The sequence below is a fragment of the Schistocerca nitens genome, chromosome 5 (assembly GCF_023898315.1).
Source record: "Schistocerca nitens isolate TAMUIC-IGC-003100 chromosome 5, iqSchNite1.1, whole genome shotgun sequence".
NCBI classification, from domain to species: domain Eukaryota; kingdom Metazoa; phylum Arthropoda; class Insecta; order Orthoptera; family Acrididae; genus Schistocerca; species Schistocerca nitens.
Window position 1 is genome coordinate 727,297,769 of NC_064618.1, and position 21,593 is coordinate 727,319,361.

A 21,593-nucleotide genomic window follows, 5' to 3' on the forward strand; every position below is an offset into this window, starting at 1 on the left:
CACGTAATTTCATGCAGCAAGCGATCAACGCCGTTTTAACTGTGGTGTATGATTGTTGGAGCGCCGGATGTATGATTATATCAGAGACTATCGCTGCTGTCCTCTTATCCAGGTTGCTAATTGCGAGAGTGAAGTTTTCGCGGTCTTTGGTTATGCGTTGTTGCTCAAAGATATTCTCTATTATAAAAACCACACGTCTGGTTGCGCAGGCGTGAATGGGGGAGCTCTTAACTGCAACCGTGGAGCAGTTGAGAACGGCGCGTTTATGCGTGAATAATCTTCGGCATGTGGTAAGCTCTTGGTGTGGGTGCTATTACCCGAGTTTACGAATTCATGGATTCCGTTTTGCTATCATTCTTCGGCGTTGTAAGCTCCAAAAGCCCAATCTATTGTTTTAGCCGTCGTATGGCGTCGTTTGTTGCTTGCAGAATTTTGTTAGCTTCTTCCATCTTTGGCGAAACTGCCTCACAATATTAATTTGCGAGAGCTTTTCTAATTTTCCCCGGGGTCACCAATAATATCTGCAACAAATTAAACCCACATACAGCTTTACACAAAAAAAACTTTATTTTTCCAACTCGGAAAAGAAAACTAACTGAACTAACAGTCAAAGAGTAATAACTTATATCTAACGTCCGCTGCACTTGCATGGAGTAAACGAAGAACGCATCACGGCTACTCCCACGTTCCCACAAGCGCAAGACGCCCAGTCGCAATTTTATAAGTAAATAACTGTTCTACATTAAGTTCTATAAGGTTGCAGATGCAAACTGTGAAACAAATCAACTACACTAAATTACATAAAATCCAGGAAATCCACAGCATGTGGTAACGAGGTATATATACAAAAAATATTGTCTGGTTTTCAAATACATTAATACTGTCTTTAAGTACAAATTAAATCAGACGATGCTAACGGAGATAGAGTAGGAAGTGACACACTAAAATAACAGCTGAGTATTTTATTTATGCAGCACAATAATTGATGATAGTCAAAGTAGGAAAGAAATAAAATGCAGACAGGCAATAGCGACAAAAGCATTTCTGAGAAGTGGAATTTGTTATCATCAAATATAATTTTCACTGTCACGATGTTTTTTCTGGAGGTATTTGTTTGGAGAATAGCGTTGTATGGAAGTGGACGATAGCAATTCAGACAAGAAGAAGGTAGTAGCATTTGCAATGTGGTGCCATATAGAAATGTTGAAAATTAGGTGGGTTGATCGAATACAAAATGAGGAGGTACTGAATCGAACTTAGGAAAAAAGAAATTTATGGCACAACTTGACTAAAAGAACGGGTCGGTGACAGGACATATCCTGAGGCTTCAAGGAACTATCAATTTGGTAATGGAAGAAGTGGGGGAGGCGGGTTGTAGTGGGACACCAAGGCTTGAATGCTGTAAGCGGATTGAAGTGAATGGTAGGCTGCAGTAGTTATGCAGAGACGTGCAGGCTAGCACAGGATAGACCAGCTTGGAGAGCAGTATCAACCCAGCAAGTGAGTGATTACCATGGCATAACTAAGTTATGCTGCCTGTCGCCCGTTCAAATAAACGAGCAAAGCCAAATTGTGGCAATGTAACTGCAGTATTTTAACGCGTTAGCGCAATCAGATGAGTGGTTTATACTATTATCAAAATGTGAGAGAGTTAATGTACTGTAAACGTCTACGAGCATTTGGTGTATGCTAATCTATTTGTTAAATGTTGTTCACCTAGCGATACGATTCTCGTTGTGATAGCTATGCAACCCCAACGTGCACCATCTCAACAGACGTTTGAAGAACTGTGCATTTTCTTTTTTTACTCGGATGTTGGAACAGTCCGTTCGCCAGCACGGCAAGAAATAGTGATTTAGTGCAAACAATCTGGTAGCGGTAACCTTATACGAGGCTCATTTCCTGATTAATGCGTTTCGTGACTCCATTAAGGAGCGCGCAGTAATCATAAATAACGGCTGATGCAGCTCGCCGGGACAAAACGAGACTGCGCGAGATGTATGGCGTCCTAATGAACGGCTGTTCCCCCAGTCGAACCCAACTCAACGTGAGAACACGCGAGGTCAACATTCCTCCGGTCCTCTCCGAAGACACTTTTTCACGGATGGTGAACGTCACGCAGTCCTAAAGACACTTCATACTAGTAGCGTTCACCAAATTTTTCTTCGTTGCCGATTTCTTGAATGTAAGGTCGAAAATTTGTAGATTAAGTGCGGACAATTTGAGGATAAAGACTCTACTGAGGATTCAAGAGAATGGTTTGGTGATTCATGCTCTATAAATTCGAGATTCGAGCATTGGCCTCAACTATAGCTGGAAATAAATCGTCTTAAAAGAGACTGTAAGCTTCTTTACCACAAATCGCACTTAATTGCGCATTTATTATAATTTTGGAGTCTACAAGTTGCCTCGCGTAACTTGAACTTGCCTAATATTCTTTAAATCGTTCAAGATGACGAAACATTTTTTTTCGGCAGGTGATGGTACTGGTAGAGATGGGGTACATTGCCACACGCATGCTAATCGTAACTATTGAGTTACGTATTGTAGGAGCCACGAATTGTGAAGGCGCTCTCTATCTTTTCAGTAGATTCCGAGCTTAAGAAAAAAAAAGGAATCGAAAGCTTGTCAAATCCTGATGTGAAACTTTTCACCTCTAAGGAAACTTCACGGATGCCAGAACAGTTTTCACTTGATCTTGGAGGTGGCACTCCTCTGCACCAACGAAAGAGGTGTAAGTAGGCTGTTTAGCTTTTTATGTTGGTAACGCCACGTAGCGCTCTGTATGAAAATCACTGACTGTACTGTGTGCAATCTGTGGCTGGTTGGACTCATTGTTGGCAATTCGCTTGTGTAGTGTTGGGCAGTTGGATGTGAACAGCACGTAGCATTGGGCAGTGGCAGGTGAGCCGCCAGTAGTGGTAGATGTGGAGAGAGAAATGCCAGAGTTTTTAGAGGTCACTATAAGCGGACGATCTGTACGTGTGTCCGCCAGAAAAAGAAAATTTGTAAAGATGGATGTCATTAATTGATGGATATATATGATGACTTTTGAACATTATTAAAGTAAATACATGGTTTGTTATCTATCAAAATCTTTCATTTGCTGTAAATACATGGTTTGTTCTCTATCAAAATCTTTCATTTGCTAACTATGCCTATTAGCAGTTGGTGCCTTCAGTAGTTAGAATCTTTTTTTTAGCTGGCAGTATTGGCGCTCACTGTATTGCAGCAGTTCGAGTAACGAAGATATTTGTGAGATAAGTGATTCATGAAACGTATAGGTTATTGTTAGTCTGGGCCATTCTTTTGGAGGGATTATGGAAAGTCAGACTGCGTTGCGTTAAAAATATTGTGCCACAGTTTAGTGATTATCAGAATAAGTAAAGAGAGAACTTATTTCAAGGGGATGTCTCGTATGTATGAATGAATGACTGTGCTGGTAAACTTCTACGTTCTACGTTATTTGATTTTCAAACAGCTCAGCAAAACTGAACGTACTCAATCAGTTCTCTCTTTACTTATTCTGATCATCACTAAACTGACACACAATATTTTTAGCGCAACGCAATCTAACTTTCAACAATCCCTACAAAAGAATGGCCCAGACTAACAATAACCTATACGTTTCATGAATCACTTACCTCACAAAAATCTTCGTTATTCGAACTACTGCAATACAGCGAGCGCCAATACTGCCGGCTAAAAAAAAGATTCTAACTACTGAAGGCACCAATTGCTAATAGGCATAGTTAGCAAATGAAAGATTTGGATAGGGAACAAACCATGTATTTACCTTAATAATGTTCAAACGTCATCATACATATACATCAATTAATGACAACCATCTTTACAAATTTCCTTTTTCTGGCGGACACACGTACAGATAGTCCGCTTATAGTGACCTCTCAAAACTCTGCCATTTCTCTCTCCACATCCTCCACTGTTGGCGGCTAACCTGCAACTGCCCAATGCTACGTGCTGTTCACATCCAACTGCCCAACACTTTTTTTTTTTTTGGTCATCAGTCTACTGACTGGTTTGATGAGGCCCGCCACGAATTCCTTTCCTGTGCTAACCTCTTCATCTCAGAGTAGCAATTGCAACCTACGTCCTCAATTATTTGCTTGACGTATTCCAATCTCTGTCTTCCTCTACAGTTTCTGCCCTCTACAGCTCCCTCTAGTACCATGGAAGTCATTCCCTCATGTCTTAGTAGATGTCCTATCATCCTGTCCCTTCTCCTTATCAGTGTTTTCCACATATTCCTTTCCTCTCCGATTCTGCATAGAACCTCCTCATTCCTTACCTTATCAGTCCACCTAATTTTCAACATTCGTCTATAGCACCACATCTCAAATGCTTCGATTCTCTTCTGTTCTGGTTTTCCCACAGTCCATGTTTCACTACCATACAATGCTGTACTCCAGACGTACATCCTCAGAAATTTCTTCCTCAAATTAAGGCCGCTATTTGATATTAGTAGACTTCTCTTGGCCAGAAATGCCTTTTTTGCCATAGCGAGTCTGCTTTTGATGTCCTCCTTGCTCCGTCCGTCATTGGTTATTTTACTGCCTAGGTAGCAGAATTCCTTAACTTCATTGACTTCATGACCACCAATCCTGATGTTAAGTTTCTCGCTGTTCTCATTTCTACTACTTCTCATTACCTTCGTCTTTCTCCGATTTACTCTCAAACCATACTCTGTACTCATTAGACTGTTCATTCCGTTCAGCAGATAATTCTTCTTCACTTTCACTCAGGATAGCAATGTCATCAGCGAATCGTATCATTGATATCCTTTCACCTTGTATTTTAATTCCACTCCTGAACCTTTCTTTTATTTCCATCATTGCTTCCTCGATGTACAGATTGAAGAGTAGGGGCGAAAGGCTACAGCCTTGTCTTACACCCTTCTTAATACGAGCACTTCGTTCTTGATCGTCCACTCTTATTATTCCCTCTTGGTTGTTGTACATATTGTATATGACCCGTCTCTCCCTACAGCTTACCCCTACTTTTTTCACAATCTCGAACAGCTTGCACCATTTTATATTGTCGAACGCTTTTTCCAGGTCGACAAATCCTATGAAAGTGTCTTGATTTTTCTTTAGCCTTGCTTCCATTATTAGCCGTAACGTCAGAATTGCCTCTCTCGTCCCTTTAATTTTCCTAAAGCCAAACTGATCGTCACCTAGCGCGTTCTCAACTTCCTTTTCCATTCTTCTGTATATTATTCTTGTAAGCAGCTTCGGTGCATGAGCTGTTAAGCTGGTTGTGCGATAATTCTCGCACTTGTCAGCTCTTGCCGTCTTCGGAATTGTGTGGATGATGCTTTTCCGAAAGTCAGATGGTATGTCGCCAGACTCATATATTCTACACACCAACGTGAATAGTCGTTTTGTTGCCACTTCCCCCAATGATTTTAGAAATTCTGATGGAATGTTATCTATCCCTTCTGCCTTATTTGACCGTAAGTCATCCAAAGCTCTTTTAAATTCCGTTTCTGATAATGGATCCCGTATCTCTCCTAAATCGACTCCTGTTTCTTCTTTTATCACATCAGACAAATCTTCACCCTCATAGAGGCTTTCAATGTATTCTTTCCACCTATCTGCTCACTCCTCTGCATTTAACAGTGGAATTCCCGTTGCACTCTTAATGTTACCACCGTTGCTTTTAATGTCACCAAAGGTTGTTTTGACTTTCCTGTATGCTGAGTCTGTCCTTCCGACAATCATATCTTTTTCGATGTCTTCACATTTTTCCTCCAGCCATTTCGTCTTAGCTTCCCTGCACTTCCTATTTATTCCATTCCTCAGCGACTTGTATTTCTGTATTCCTGATTTTCCCGGAACATGTTTGTACTTCCTCCTTTCATCAATCAACTGAAGGATTTCTTCTGTTACCCATGGTTTCTTCGCAGCTACCTTCTTTGTACCTATGTTTTCCTTCCCATCTTCTGTGATGGCCCTTTTTAGAGGTGTCCATTCCTCTTCAACTGTACTGCCTACTGCGCTATTCCTTATTGCTGTATCTATAGCGTTAGAGAACTTCAAACGTATCTCGTCATTCCTTAGCACTTCTGTATCCCACTTCTTTGCGTATTGATTCTTCCTGACTAATGTCTTGAACTTCAGCCTTCTCTTCATCACTATTATATTGTGATCTGAGTCTATATCTGCTCCTGGGTACGCCTTACAGTCCAGTATCTGATTTCGGAATCTCTGACCATGATGTAATCTAATTGAAATCTTCCCGTGTCTCCCGGCCTTTTCCTTTCGTTGATTATTCAGTCTTTTTCTCATGGTAACCTCCCCCTTGGCAGTCCCCTCCCGGAGATCCGAATGGGGGACTATTCCGGAATCTTTTGCCAATGGAGAGATCATCATGATACTTCTTCAATTACAGGCCACATGTCATGTGGAAATACGTTACGTGTCTTTAATGCAGTGGTGTCCATTGCCTTGTGCATCCTCATGTCGTTGATCATTGCTGATTCTTCCGCCTTTAGGGGCAATTTCCCACCCCTAGGACAAGAGAGTGCCCTGAACCTCTATCCGCCCTCTTTGACAAGGCCGTTGGCAGAATGAGGCTGACTTCTTATGCCGGAAGTCTTCGGCCGCCAATGCTGATTATTTATCAAAATTTAGGCAGTGGCGGGTATCGAACCCGGGACCAAAGACGTTTTTGATTATATATCAAAGACGCTACCCCTAGACCAACACTACACAAGCGAATATTCCAACAATGAGTCCAACCAGCCACAGACTGCACACAGCACAGCCAGTGATTTTCATACAGAGCGCCACGTGGCGTTACCAACATAAAAACCTAAACAGCCTACTTACAGAGGGAATACTGAAAAGTAATGCCTTCGAATTCTATATTCTCTCGAAGATTTTCACGAAGAACAAACGTTATTGACATTCTACATTTTTATTTTTATCTGTACATATTTGCAGCCCTCTGCCGCTAGAGAGACAGAAACTGTAGCGAGTAACATTGCGGTGTGTCACGTAACAATGTCGGTGCGTAAGAAACAGAATGCTGTAACTGCCTTTCGAATGCGAAGAGTTTGTCCATATACGGAGCACCCTGTCCTTTATCATGACGTTGCCAGACCACAAACGAGGGCAGCGGCATGTGGAACAATCCGACGCCTTGGGTTCGCTGTCATCGATGTTCCTCCATGCTGTCCCGATTTGCCCCCACCCGATTTTCATCTGTTTCCAAAACTTAAAGAACACTTTCGAGTACATCACTTTTATAGTGACAAGCTATGTAAGGAGACATGAGGTTGTAGCTCCGTCAATAAAGTCAAACATCCAACAAACTGGCCTCTCGTTGGGAGAAATGTGTTCGTCGCCAGGGGGAATGTTGAGAAGTAAATATGTAAATATGAAGACTAAAGATGTAGGATGTCATTAACGTTTGTTTTATTTTCCACATAAAAGCTTATGGGCATTACTTTTCAGCACGACCTTGTATTTAGGCCTTAATTTTACCACAAAATCCGATACGTTTGAAAAGATGTTTCACTACAGACAGCCACTACAATTCTTTATTGCTCTTTTGAATATATGTCGAATATCGTCGAAAGAGTGTATAAAACCGTTGACAGAGGACACATGGATGGCGTATTATATGGGAAAATGTATTGGTCGAACTTTAAAATACAACCCTCCCCTCTTGCGCGTACAATCATTTAGCGAAAACCAAGATCCCGTAACTCGAATAATATACAACCGATCGAGAACGATGCAGTGATTAAGAAACCGGAATCGTATTCAGGTTAGCGATTAACCAATCGTGGTCTGTCGATCTCGGTTCAGGCTTCCTTAAACCACTCCAAGCAAACGCTGTCATTTTTCGAGCCGCGCGGTGTAGCCGCGTGGTCTCAGGCGCCTTGTCACTGTCCGTGCGGCTTCCCCCGTCGGAGGTTCGAGTCCTCCCTCGGGCATGGGTGTGTGTGTTGTACTTAGCATAAGTTACTTTAAGTTAGATTAAGTAGTGTGTACGCTTAAGGACCGCTGACGTCAGCAAAATGGTCAAATGGCTCTGAGCACTATGGGACTTAACTTCTGAGGTCATCAGTCCCCTAGAACTTAGAATTACTTAAACCTAACTAACCTAAGGACATCACACACATCCATGCCCGAGGCAGAATTCGAACCTGCGACCGTAGCAGCAGCGCGGTTCCGGACGGCCCAGTAAAAGCACTCCGTCTTCAGGCCACAAGTGGCCCACCGGTGTCATCCGACCGCCGAGTCATCCTGAGTTGAGGATGCGGATAGGAGGGGCATGTGGTCAGCACACCACTCTCCCGGTCGTTATGATGGTTTTCTGTGATCGGAGCCGCTACTATTCGGTCGAGTAGCTCCTCAGTTGGCATCACGAGCACCGCGAAAAATGGCAACAGCGCATGGCGGCTGGATGGTCACCCATCCAAGTGCCGGCCACGCCCGACACCGCTTAACGTCGGTGATCTCACGGGAACCGGTGTATCCACTGCGACAAGGCCGTTGCCGTTGGTCGGCCCCGTAAGCCAGTACAGATAGTTCTTGAGAGGCGTGTATGGGGCCTGAATATAGAATACTGAATTGCCGATACTGATTTCTTCGTTAAAAAAAAATTGGAGATTATTCTTCTTCAACAGTACTACCTCCTGAGCTATTTCTTATTGCAGTTCCTATATCCTCAGAGAAATTCTAACGTATCTCTTTATTCCTCAGTACTTCCGTATCCCACTTGTTTGCGTATTGATTCTTCCTGAGGGATACCGTGCCGAATTATGTCCAATCGGCACGCTAGAATGTCAAAATTTCGAGCTGTTCTGAGGGACCTACCCATAATGCTCCAAAAATTCTGAGTTGGGGAGGGATCCGGCGACCTTGCTGACCAGGGTAGGGCTTGGCAAGCACAAAGAACAGTGACGCAGCACAGGATTCAACTGGCCAAGTTATAAGCATTGGATGACGGACCAGATATTGAATCTAACTGACAAAAGGAGAAAATATAAAAATGCAGCAAATAAAGCAGATGAAAGGGAATACAGGCGTCTGAAGAATGAGATTGACAGAAAGAGCAAAATGGCGAAGTAGGAACGGCTAGACGGGCAGTGGAACGCTGTAGAAGCGAGAATGACGATGGGAACGACAGATGCAATGTACAGAAAAAATAAAGAGATGTTTGAGAAAAGAGAAGCACCTGTATGAGTATTAAGAGCTCAGGCGCCAAGCCTGTACTAAGCAAATAAGGGAAAGAAGGTGGAAGGTTTACATAAAGGCCCGTATAAGAGAAACAGCCTTGAGGACAATATTGTAGAAACAGAAGTAGGTGAAATACGATACTGCGAGAAGAATTTGAGAGAGTTCTGTAAAACGTAAGTCGAAATAAGGACGGAGTAGACGGCATTTCCTCAGAATTAATGAGATCCTTGGAAGAGTCAGGCATAATAAGCTACTCCATCTGGTGTGCAAAATAATGAGATAGTGAAATACCCTCAGCCTTAAAGAAGAATGTAACGATTCCAATTCTAAAGAACGTAGATGAAGCCGGGTGTGAATATTACCGAAGTATCAGTTTAATAAGTCATGGCTGCAGAATACTGACACGAACTATATACAAAAGAATGGAGAAACCTTAGAAACTGACCACGGGAAATATCAATTTGTTTTTTGGAGAAATGTAGGGACACACGAGGCAATACTGATTCTACATCTCACATTAGGAAATACGTTGAGGAAAGGCAAACCTTCGTTTATAACATTTGGGAAAGCTTTTGACAGTACCGATTGGATTACACTGTTTGAAATTCTGAAAGTAGCAGGAGTAAAATATAGGGAGCGAAAAGCTATACACATCTAGTACAGAAAGCAGACTGCAGTAAGGACATGAAAATTTAGCAGTAGTTAATACAAGGTTTAGAAGCTTCCTGATATTATTCAGTCTGTACATTGAGCAAGCTGTAAAGGAAACCAAGGAAAAATTTGTACAGAGAGTTAAAGATCAGTTTGCAGATGATATTTCAATTCTGTCACAGACAGCAAACGACTTGGAAGACCAGCTGAACAGAATGAACGGTGTGTTGAAAAGATGTTCTAAGATGAACATCATGTAAAGAATAAGATGGGCAATGGAACGCGCGAGGGTCGTTCAATAAGTAATGCAACACAGTTTTTTTCTCAAATATTTTCGGTTGAAAGAATGCGGAATTTTTTGTGGACATTGTGCAATATCCCGCTTAAGTAACTCTATAGTTTCATGAAGTTGTGGTAGGTGGTGGCGCTAAATGCAGCCTTCAAAACGGTGTCTGTAACATACGTGCTTTCGAAGCAGAGAACTGTGATTTAGTTTCTTTTGGCTGAAAACCAGAGCACCGCAGGTATTCATAGGCTGTTGTAGAACGTCTAAGGAGACCTATAAAAGCACGGTGAGTCATTGGGCGAGACGTCTGTCACCATTGCAACAAGTTCGCGCTAACCTGACCGACCTTCCACGTGTCGACCTGCCACACACAACTGCGACTCCTGCAATGAGAACGTGCGGACACTCTCATTCGAGATGATCGACGAATCAAATCAGACACCTCGCTGCTCAACTGGACGTCTCTATTAGTAGTGCTGCCACACTCGTCCACCTATTGGGGTACTCAAAAGTGCGTCAACTGAATTTCTTGCCGCCTAACAGAAGACAGTGAACAACAACGAAGGATCCTATGTGCGGAACTGCTTGCGCATTACGAGGCTTATCTTGACAACTTTTTGTTTAACATCATAACAGGCGATGAAACATGGATTCATCACTTCAAATCGAAAAGAAAAGGGCGATCCATGGAGTGGTGCCACTGCACTTCTTCACCGAAGGAAAAGTTCAAAGCCGCACACTCAGCTGGCGACCTTCCTCTGAGACTCTGAAGGGGTTGTTCTGTTTGATGTCTTCCATCATGGTAAGACGATCAACTCTGAAGTGTATTGTACTATCCCAGGAAATAGAAGAACCGACTTCAGCATCTTCATCGCCACAAAAATGCAAACTAACTTCTCCTTCTCCAAGACAACACAAGGTCTCACAACTGAGAGGAGCTAGCTTCATTGGACTGTTCTTTCTCATCCATCCTACAGCCCCAATCTCGCTCCTTCCGACATCCATCTATTTGCGCCAATGAAGAACGCTCTCCGCGGAAAGCAGTATGCTGATGATGATCAGGTCATAAGCAGCAATGCCGGCCGTTGTGACCGAGCAGTTCTAGGCACTTCAGTCTGGAACCGCGCCACCGCTACGGTCGCAGGTTCGAATCCTGCCTCGGGCACGGATGTTTGTGATGTCCTTAGGTTAGTTAGGAGACTGATGACCTCAGATGTTAAGTCCTAGAGTGCTCAGAGCCATTTGAACCATTTTGATGCAGCAAGACGTTGGGTCCGATGTCAACCTGAAGAGCGGTTCCATACGGGCGTACACGCCCTCCCAGCACGGCGCATTGAAAGGAGATTATGTTACAAAATGAGGTTTTGTAGAAAAAAGAGTGGAGAATAAGATGGTGGGTTGATATTCAGAATAAAACCAATAACCTATCAGAAAAAAATTGTTGCATTACTTATTGAATGCCCCTCGTAGATTCATAAATGTGACAATAAAATTGGTAACGAGTTCTGTTGTTTGGGCAACAAAGTAAATGACGATGGCTGAAGTAGAACGAATAAAATTAGAGATTGGCAGTAGGAAGAAAAGCATTTCTGAAAAAGGTGATTTTGTTAATATCTAACACAACTTTAAATCCTAGGGATTCTTTTTTGCAGGTATTTGTCTGGAGTATTGCCTCGCACAGTTGTGAAACGTTGACGATAGGCGGTTCACACACGGACTGAATAGAAGCTTTTGAGACGTGGTGCTACCAAATAATGCTAGAGTTGCGATGGGTAGATAGAATAACGAATTAGGAGGCACTGAATCAAATTAGGGAAAAGAGAAATTTATGCCACAACCTCACTACTAAAAAGGTTCGGTGGATAGGGCACATCCTGAGGCATGAAGGAATCGTCAATTTGAGAACGAGGGGTTAATATCGCAGAGAGATACTAACGCTTGAGTTCAGTAAATAGTTTCAAATGGACGTCGGTTGTAGTAGTTATGCAGAGATGAAAAGTCTTGCACATGATATACTAGCGTGGAGAATTGCATCAAACCAGCTTTTGGACTGAACACCACAACAACATAAGATATACAGGGGTGTTCGGATATTCCCGGTGTACACTTCTAGGACTTATAGAGTGGAGTGAGTACGTAATACATTGAATAGGAAATCATATCGGAAACGTCATCTAACAACGCTACACATGCTGGGGCCTGTAAATGAATGTATACACAGGCTGATTCCTTGATGATGGCTCTGGTTGAAATGGCTCTGAGCACTATGGGACTCAACTGCTGAGGTCATAAGTCCCCTAGAACTTAGAACTACTTAAACCTAACTAACCTAAGGACAACACACACATCCATGCCCGAGGCAGGATTCGAACCTGCGACCGTAGCGGTCGCGCGGTTCCAGACTGTAGCGCCAGAACCGCTCGGCCACCAGCGGCCGGCCTCTTGATGATGATACAAACTTTCAAGGATGATGGAGATGGATAAATGTATCTATTTGAGGTAAGGGCCCATGGTTCGGAAACGAACGAGTCGAAAGTTGCAAGCGATAATCATTCTGATACTTCTGACAGTGAAATACATGTACCCGTTTGCTAAAAATGTAGAGTATGCGACTTTAAACGATTGTAGTATGGACCAAAACAAGAAAGAAGTCTAGTAAACATGGGCTCTAAAATTGATACCTGAGGAGATGCGACCACTTGTTCATCTTTGGCATTGTGAAACTCATCTCCTCTACTGAACAAGTGCTCATAGCTCTTACGGTATGCATTTTAGATCCCATGTTGACTAGACATTTTTTGTTTTGTTTTGGCCCACACTATCACCTCTAAAACCTACCTACTCTAGAACAGTACAGGCAAATGTAGTCGACTGTCAGAGGTATAAGAACGGTGTTCGCTTCAACTTGATCATTCCTGGAACAGGTACCCTTGCCTCGAATTGATGGATTTATTCTTCTCCATCATCCTTGAAATTTTGTAATATCATCATGGAATCACTCTGTACTGCAAGCCGTCACTTGCTTTAATCATAGATATGTGTCTGAGTGAAGCTAAATATTATTCTCTTTACATAAAGAAAAATATTATCTTGGCAAAAACCTTCAAATAGTGTGCTACACTCTTAATTTTTTATATATGAATTATTAGTGAATTTACCCGTGGCATTTTTTGCCCTATGCCTGTAGTCACTTTCCGAACTGAAATTAATGATCAAATTCCCTAATTTAATAAGACTGAACCTTAAATTGCTGGTGTACACATGTACCACTACAATAAAATAAAAACAGTGAATAACAGAGGAAGTATGAACCAGAACAGTGACGTATTTAAGTTTACAAAATAATGACTATTTATATTAAGCCTTTAGTAACTACAAATTTCTGGAGAACGAGCTGATAAATCTTACATTAAAATAACAAACACAAATAAGTTAAGTAATGGTGTCTGATAGGCAAAGAATGCATTGGGGTGGAGGCTATACTAATTCTCCTCTGAACCCCTTTTACAACGCAGTCTGACTTTGTTCACATGTATCCACTGTAAGGCCCAGCTCTATTCAAATAGAATCAACTACAATCAGTTATACCACAAACCATGGTTCACCTGAGAACAGGTAGCTGTGAATATCATTTAACAACCTACGTCAGTGCAACAACACTTTACCCTTTCAACTTGATTCAGGCGGCAGCAGAAAAAGGCGCGCTATGGGCGAGGAGTGGTGCACTGTGGTAGCTGTATGTTCTGACGCATCCACGAAAATATGCAAACTACGCGGCCTGGCGTTCTCATTATCAGAACACGAGAATCTTCCTTATCTGATCATTAAAATACTAGCAGATTTCAGTGTGAGGTGCAACTGTTCGCCAATTTGGCCCACAACCACGACGGTTAGTGCTGGAATTGTAAATGTAAAACGTCAGACGACCGACTCAGGACGAATTTCACCCTCGTGACACACGAGATGATATACAGTTCCACTGTCGGTACAGTTGGAAACTGCACCTAGCTCTTGGTCCACCACAAGATACAGACCACACGTCTCACCCTTAGGGAAAGATCTGAAGTTCTCCACCAGAAGACAAAAAAACCAAAGAAACACAACAACTTTCCACTAGGCCTTGGTACGGGAGCGGAATTAGCAAAAACGAAACCGCCCCAACATTGTCTCCGTTGAATCTCCCCTCTTGACTGCTCTGTTAACCTGGTAGCCAATCCAACAAACACAGCAACAGCGTTTCCACGTTGACGGGGGGGGGGGGGGGTACCAAGCCTCTACTTTTCTACTTTGCATGTCCTGAGAGGAGCCAACGAGCGACTCCAAATCTCTCATGGCTGAAAAAAGATTTTAAACTAGGGAGACGCCGTTCTCATGGTAAGCACAGCCATGTTGTGGCAAAAAAACATACACCTCTTTACGGAGTGATCTAATCTTTCTGGGCTGACTCCAATTTCTGAAAGCTTTGAAGCTTCCCCGATAGTCGTGCCCATGAAATATATGTTTTTGTCGCTCTCTGAAAGAACCTGGCGACTTCCTGGCGTCGGGGGAGGCTGTTACAGTCCTGCCTTCGCTAAACATGTACACCAGCCGCTCTGTCCGTACCGTCGCAGCTTCTAACATGAGAATGCACAGAGTCTTATGGCCTTCCCACTGTTTGCACTAAAGCTCAGTTTACAGCAGTTTCTCTTAAATGGTTTTCTCCATCCACTTTCTACCATCCAGCTGCCTTTGCGATAGGCTGCTGCCCGGTCGAGGTAAAACGTTTTGTGAAATGGCGTCCTTCTGTCGTACACCAAGCGGAAGGAGGAGAGAGCTTTGGCCAGAAGTTCCTCTGCAGGTAAGATCCACTGACCGCAGCTTTCCAAAATCACTCATATGGCCAGGTTGCTGCACTCAACATCTATGGCCCCAATTCACCTCTCTCCCTGTTCTCCATTGCCTCCACTATGGCCCCTCGGGTAAAAGTTCTCTACAGGTCACACATGCAGTAATAAGGACATTTTGCTCACAATTTCTCCATGTAAAAAAAGTCATAAACCACACATAGGAAATTAATTACTGGGAAACACCGAGACCATGACGTAAAATATGAGTGTTAATCTGACAAAGTTGTTAAAGTGAGAGAGTGGCACGCCACCGCTCACTACCTACCCATTAACAATACCTTCTGCATTGGGGGTGTCACCCTTCAATGAAGAGGTTAGTGTGACACAGATCTGAAGAAATTACGATTCTTTAACTGAGTCTTTGAGAATGACATGCTAGACCATGACAGCTTTGCCAACCAAAAACAAGAAAATACCACAGCCTGTCTTGAACTCATTCAACCAGGTGTCACACACACACTCACTGCTGCATGCCTGCAAAGTTTTTGTGATTTTGTAGGTGTCAGAATTGTTCCTGTGGGCCCTCAGGTCTTTGACATACACCATTGACTTCAAATACAATGACTGAATGGTTAAGAGGTTACGCAGATATTTAACTAGCCCATTCAGGAAAATCAAGATATCTTGGAAGAGTTAGAAAACCATTGACATCAAATGCAGTACTAATACTTCCAGAGATGCTTAGTGTGATGTATGGAATTGCGGATCTCCAACGTTATTTGTATGGGAAGAAGTTTTAAGTGGTAACTGACCATGCAGCTCTACATTGGTCGTTTTTGCTTAACCATTGAGTTGGCACGGCTATATGTAAAATGCACCAACCACAAATAACATTGTCTTGTACCATTCCATCGGTGTTTTACAACAGCAAGCCCGAACATGTTCCTCTGTAATTGTTTCATTTAACATATTGATAAGTTTTGTTCTCATACATCCAAGTGAGCAGCAACAGCGAGCTAGGTGAGAAAAAAGTATATAATCTGTGCAAGAAAATGTCCCACGTTCTGAGTTAGCAGCACAGTTCCACAATGAAGCTGTTGTCTATGACACAATTAGTTATCGAATATGTGTCTGACCGGGATGTGATGAAATTATGCTGGTCAGTTGTCTGAATGGGTCATTACTGTGGGGTGACCCTTGTACACAGCAACAGATTGGTACAATGAAAGTTTATTTTAATATTGTTTAATTAGGCAGTGATTTATCGTATGTAAGATAAGTTTATTTTATCGTTGTTTAATTAAAGTTTGAAAACTTAGGAAAAAAGAAATTTATCTCCAACGTTTATGTTATGAAAAGCGGTGCGCCTGCTCGAGGAGTAAGAAGCCTTCTAATAGACTGATTAGATCGGCACTGAGGGTAACTGAGTTCGATTATGAGGTCATAAACAAGCCTTGTAAGAAACGTACAAACGTAGATAGTTTAAGCTGGAAAGTATCAGTGATACAAACACTGGGTCGCAAGCAGTGCAACAAGCTGACATGGAATGTAAATAGTATGTGCTGGAGCTACAATCCACTGTGTGTGCGGATTGTTGTGGAAGACAATGAGGTTGGTGCCATGTGTTGTAGTGCCAGCACAGCTGGAAGAGAAAGAGCTGAAAGAAAAGCATGACCACGTATTGTCAGGATATGTCGATTGTAGAACAATGAATACATGAGTAGCGGAATGCTATTGATAGGAATCCAGGAAAGATGTTGTTCGGTATGTTATGGGTTGTGTAGACTACGTGCAAAGGGCAGATATGAGCCATAATGCCATGCCAGAAGTTAGTAGAAGCTGTTGTTGTTTTTGGGGAAGGAGACCAGACAGCGAGGTCATCGGTCTCATCGGATTAGGGAAGGACAGGGAAGGAAGTCGGCCGTGCCCTTTGAAAAGAACCATCCCGGCATTTGCCTGTAGCGATTTAGGGAAATCACGGAAAACCTAAATCAGGATGGCCGGACGCGGGATTGAACCGTCGTCCTCCCCAATGCGAGTCCAGTGTTAGTAGAAGCATTGGAACCTTTTACAATGACGTCCTCGGGCCATTCATCAAGAATTGATTTGTGTTAACTATTATTGATAATTTTTCTAGGTAGTGTTAACATTGGTCAACAGCTGAGTGCTCAAATTTGGAGTGACAGAAACTATTATCACTGCTGAGAGGCCAACTTCCTGCCATGTTCGGTAAATGAGCTGTGTAATTTGTTAAAGCTTCGAAAGTTAAGGACAAGTCCACTGCACCTCACATTAATGGAAGAACAGATAGGGAACATCGCATAGTAGGAAGGATGTTAAGTCGTTATAACCATAATGTTAAGTCGTTATAACCATAATGACTGGGACGTGTATTTATCCTTCGTTATAAGTATGTATAATTTAAAAAAAAAACTGCTCTGCTACAGGATTGTCACATTATGAGGTAACTTATCGGAGGGGAATGCCATCGCTGTTTGACAAAATAAGGCAAAGAGATGGCAAGGATGGGGAGTTGTAACCTCCCCCTCACTTATCGACCTTAATGACAGTGAAAAATTAAACCGCGTGTACCTAATGGAAATTTGGGAAAAGCAATCGTCACCGAAGTTAATCTGTCGGTAAAGAGGGAGGAAAGGGTTACATCTAAATGAAAGGAAAAATGCAAATGAAACTGGTGGAAATTAATTTTGAAAAGGGGTAAAGTTAATAAAGAAAGTAAATGTGCGGCCGTTACGTTAGCAGTTAATTGGCGTTAATTAGATATTTGAGATTTGGGGAAAATTACGGTTGCCAGTCCTATGGACAACTACTATAATAACTGAAAAAGAAAGGTTATTGCACATACAATTAGCACTAAAAGCGTGGCAACTGAAGGTTGACACGTGTAGTGTGAAAACTGAATGTTTGTCAGAAGTAATAAATTTCGCTACACACTGACTTAATTTAGCAAAAGAATTAATAAAACCGGAAAATTGAAAGTTAATTTAGTGACTGAAATTAATAGTGAGATTTGTTTCTGAAGCACTACGAAATTCAGTAAAATAAGGTTAGTCTTGAGCTACCTCAACAATCATTTCAAAAGCTACTTGAATCTACGCAATTTAGAAATAAGAGATTTAACTTTGAACTTGAATTAAATGATTCTGGACAATTAACAATAGTAACATTTAGTACGTACCAAGCTGAGCTGCAGTCACAGGTAAGCTAAAATATGCTAACAAAACTCGCACTCTTAATTTGTGCTTGTGTAAACTAAATATTGTAGCCAGCTATGAATACCTTAACTGAACTTTGAAATTAAAGCAGTGGAATGGAATGATATTACTTTAATCCTGGCGTCTGAATTTCAACGACACTCGGGTTCATTTCGGAAAAGGAAGGGACCCTGCTTGGTAATGCAATTGGGACAATGAGCAACAAAGGTTCATGCTAAGTTGCTGTAATTTTGTGATGAAAATGGAACAGTTTGAAAAGCTGAGGTCTGCCATACAGTTCTAAAACTTTACGGGCTTCCAGTCTTCCTTGTTGGTTGATTGAAGGTTTGAAGTCGTCGGTCGAGGAGGTGGCGACAGTCACTCATTGTCGGCCGTCGCTGTTGCAGAAGCTGGATGTTGGCGCGCCTTCTTTTCGACAGCTAATGCTTCCCGTCCGCGTCACCGTGTCAGAAACTATCATAGCAAGTCGGGCGTAATTACATGTTGCCAAACCCCGAAAGCGCGGCAACTCGCGGGAGCGTCACACAACACACCTGCTCCACTGTCCTCCTCCAGCCAGATTCTCCTCTGCCCGCGCTCCACGCGACAGAGTTAACACTACCAAAGATCCTAAACACTTTGGTTCTCCACACGACCTATCGATGTATTCGTTCAATAGCATAGTTTTCCCTAGGCCAGACCCAGCGTATAAATACAAATAATATTCACAAAACAAACCAATTATACATCGACATAAATGCATATATATACAAATAGTAAAACAATTACAATATATAAAGACACAGAAATGTTATATCTTCAGGTAACAAAATAAGGAAAAAAAATGCAGTGCAATAGATGGAAATAGGAGGATATGCATTTCCGGCGTTACACGTGCCCCACTTTGTCTGAGGATGTTCGTGTAACCTAAACAGACTCAGAAAATGTCCCAAAAAGGTAAAAAAGCAACGGAAATGCATATGCTCAAAATATCAAGAAAATTTAGCATTAGGCTAATTAACCATAAACCAATTTTTAGACCATAGTAATTGAGTGGAGACATTCCTAACCTTATTCCACTCTTGTCATCTTACACAAAAGGAAACAGGTTGACAACATATTAAAATTCATAGAAAACATAGAAAATGGTTTAGCTATTCCAAAATCATTAAAATTCCTAACACTATCAAGAAATGGAATACTATTTACAAAATTAATCAGAGTACATGGTCATAAAACAGGTAGATCAAAATACTCAAATTAATAATTAATTACATAAAATACACATTTTATGTACCCTTTTCATAATTAATATTCTCGTCATGAGTCCACTTAACGCTAAACAAGAAAATAATACACAACAGATGGACAGAAACATAAATATTGACAGCAGATTTCTTTCACATCAGCTGTCCGAGAAGAAAAACAACTCCGCCTTCCGTACTCGTAAGTACAAAGAATGCCGACAGCAGCACAAGATCCGACAGCGGCTCCGCCTCGCCAGCATTGTTGCGCCCGCCTGTGCGGCACGCTTGATCTCACTCGGCTGTGTAACGGCATTTCCAGAACGTCCGTTTCACTGAACTCTTTCGGAAAAAGTCACTCCCGAGTAATCTCAAGGAGTCCATTAACAATATCACAGTGGATAACTCAACACTGTCCATCATCACTCGCATGTACTAGCCTGAAACTTGAAACAGCGTCTAAGTACATCGGCAATGACTAGTAAATCACATATTTATGAAATCTTACAGCTAGTTACAAAATCATATTTACATTCCTTAATCTACTGTGACTCAGCTGAAAACTTAAACTAGCAGCTTGGATTTTTCGATTGATTAATAATCAGTTACTCTTAAAACATTTAATCAAAATTAATTACTCATTAATTGCAACTTCTTTAATGACCTCTTGGTCAGGCAAAAGCATGGCAATCTAGAAAATCGTTAAATATTACACTCTATGTCTACATACTGTACAAATTACCCATTCTGTGGTATTAATCAATCCTTGGTTGGTGCAATTTCAAGTCTACAATGTTCCGTATACCTAATAGTTTTCCAGAGCTTGGATACTCTAAGCAATAAGCATTTGTGTGAGGTATACCAATGACTTTATATGGTCCACTATAAAAAAACTTAAATTTAGAGATTTCATTGTCAATCTCGCTCGATTTCTCATGAGCTTTTACAAGTACTAAGTCTCCGATTGCAAACTTAGCAAAACGCGCTTTAGCGTCATGACGACGTATGCGAGCATCGGCTTTTAGCTTCATTATTTCGCGCAAACGATCTTTTTTCACACCAATACTAATGTCAATCCGTGGAGGGAATTTGATTATCTCTTCCACTAGTACCGGTTTGTCTGAAAACACACTCTTATTCTTCATTATCACTTCATACAGGCCTCGTCTTTGTTCGTGTGTTACGTCTGACACACCGTCTACAATACTTTCCAAGTCACTTTCTACACTATTGTCAATGCTGAGATTCCTCACGTTACAGTAGTTCAAATTCATACCTACGTCAATACCATCCGGCCAGTTAACAATGTGTATAGGCTGGTATTGCCTATGCACACCGTCTCCTGCCTCGTCAAAACTAACTACTATTGTTTTATCTTGTGACGTACATGTCAAAGTTTTGCTTTCGCAATTAATCACTGCACGGCACTTTAATAGCCAATCTAACCCGATAATTACTTCCGTAGTTAAGTCTGGCACGACGACAAACTCTTGTTCAAATCGTGCCCCACATATCTCGAAGTTGACAAAAATCTGTTTTGTGAGCAGTTTACTGGCCTTCCCAGTAGTACCGATAATTTTCACTCCTGTTACTGGCGTAACTACGATGCCAGGTCTGTCTTTCAGTAACTCAAATATTTTCCCAGACACAGCACTCAAATCAGCACCGGTGTCAATCGACACGTTTAGTTGTAGGTCGTGCATATTAACAGACACTACTATCTGTCTACACTTGTCCTCGACTGTTTCTTTATTTTCCCACAATAAATCCTCGTCTACATCCATGTCATTCCAGAAAAAACCATCCGGCTTTGATCCTAAATCCGGCTTATCTGGCGGCTTTTTCAGCCTCTGTTCACATACAGTGTTAATTTCAACACGTTTGTCCTGAGGCTTAGTCTGTAGCTTCGCCTCCAATACCGAAACCTTTTCCTGTAACTTGTCAACTAGTGAGTGTTGCTTTGCTATCAATTCACTAATTGTCACCTTCGTTGATTCCTCTTTGGCCAGATTGATCTCATCTGCCAATCTACCTGGAGGAATGTGCCCAGTAGTATCTGCAATTACTTCCTCTGGATTTGCACAACCCACATTCCTATCGTCTGACCGTATAACGTCAGCTCTACCCTCATACACGCTGTAATCTACGTGCTTTTCTAC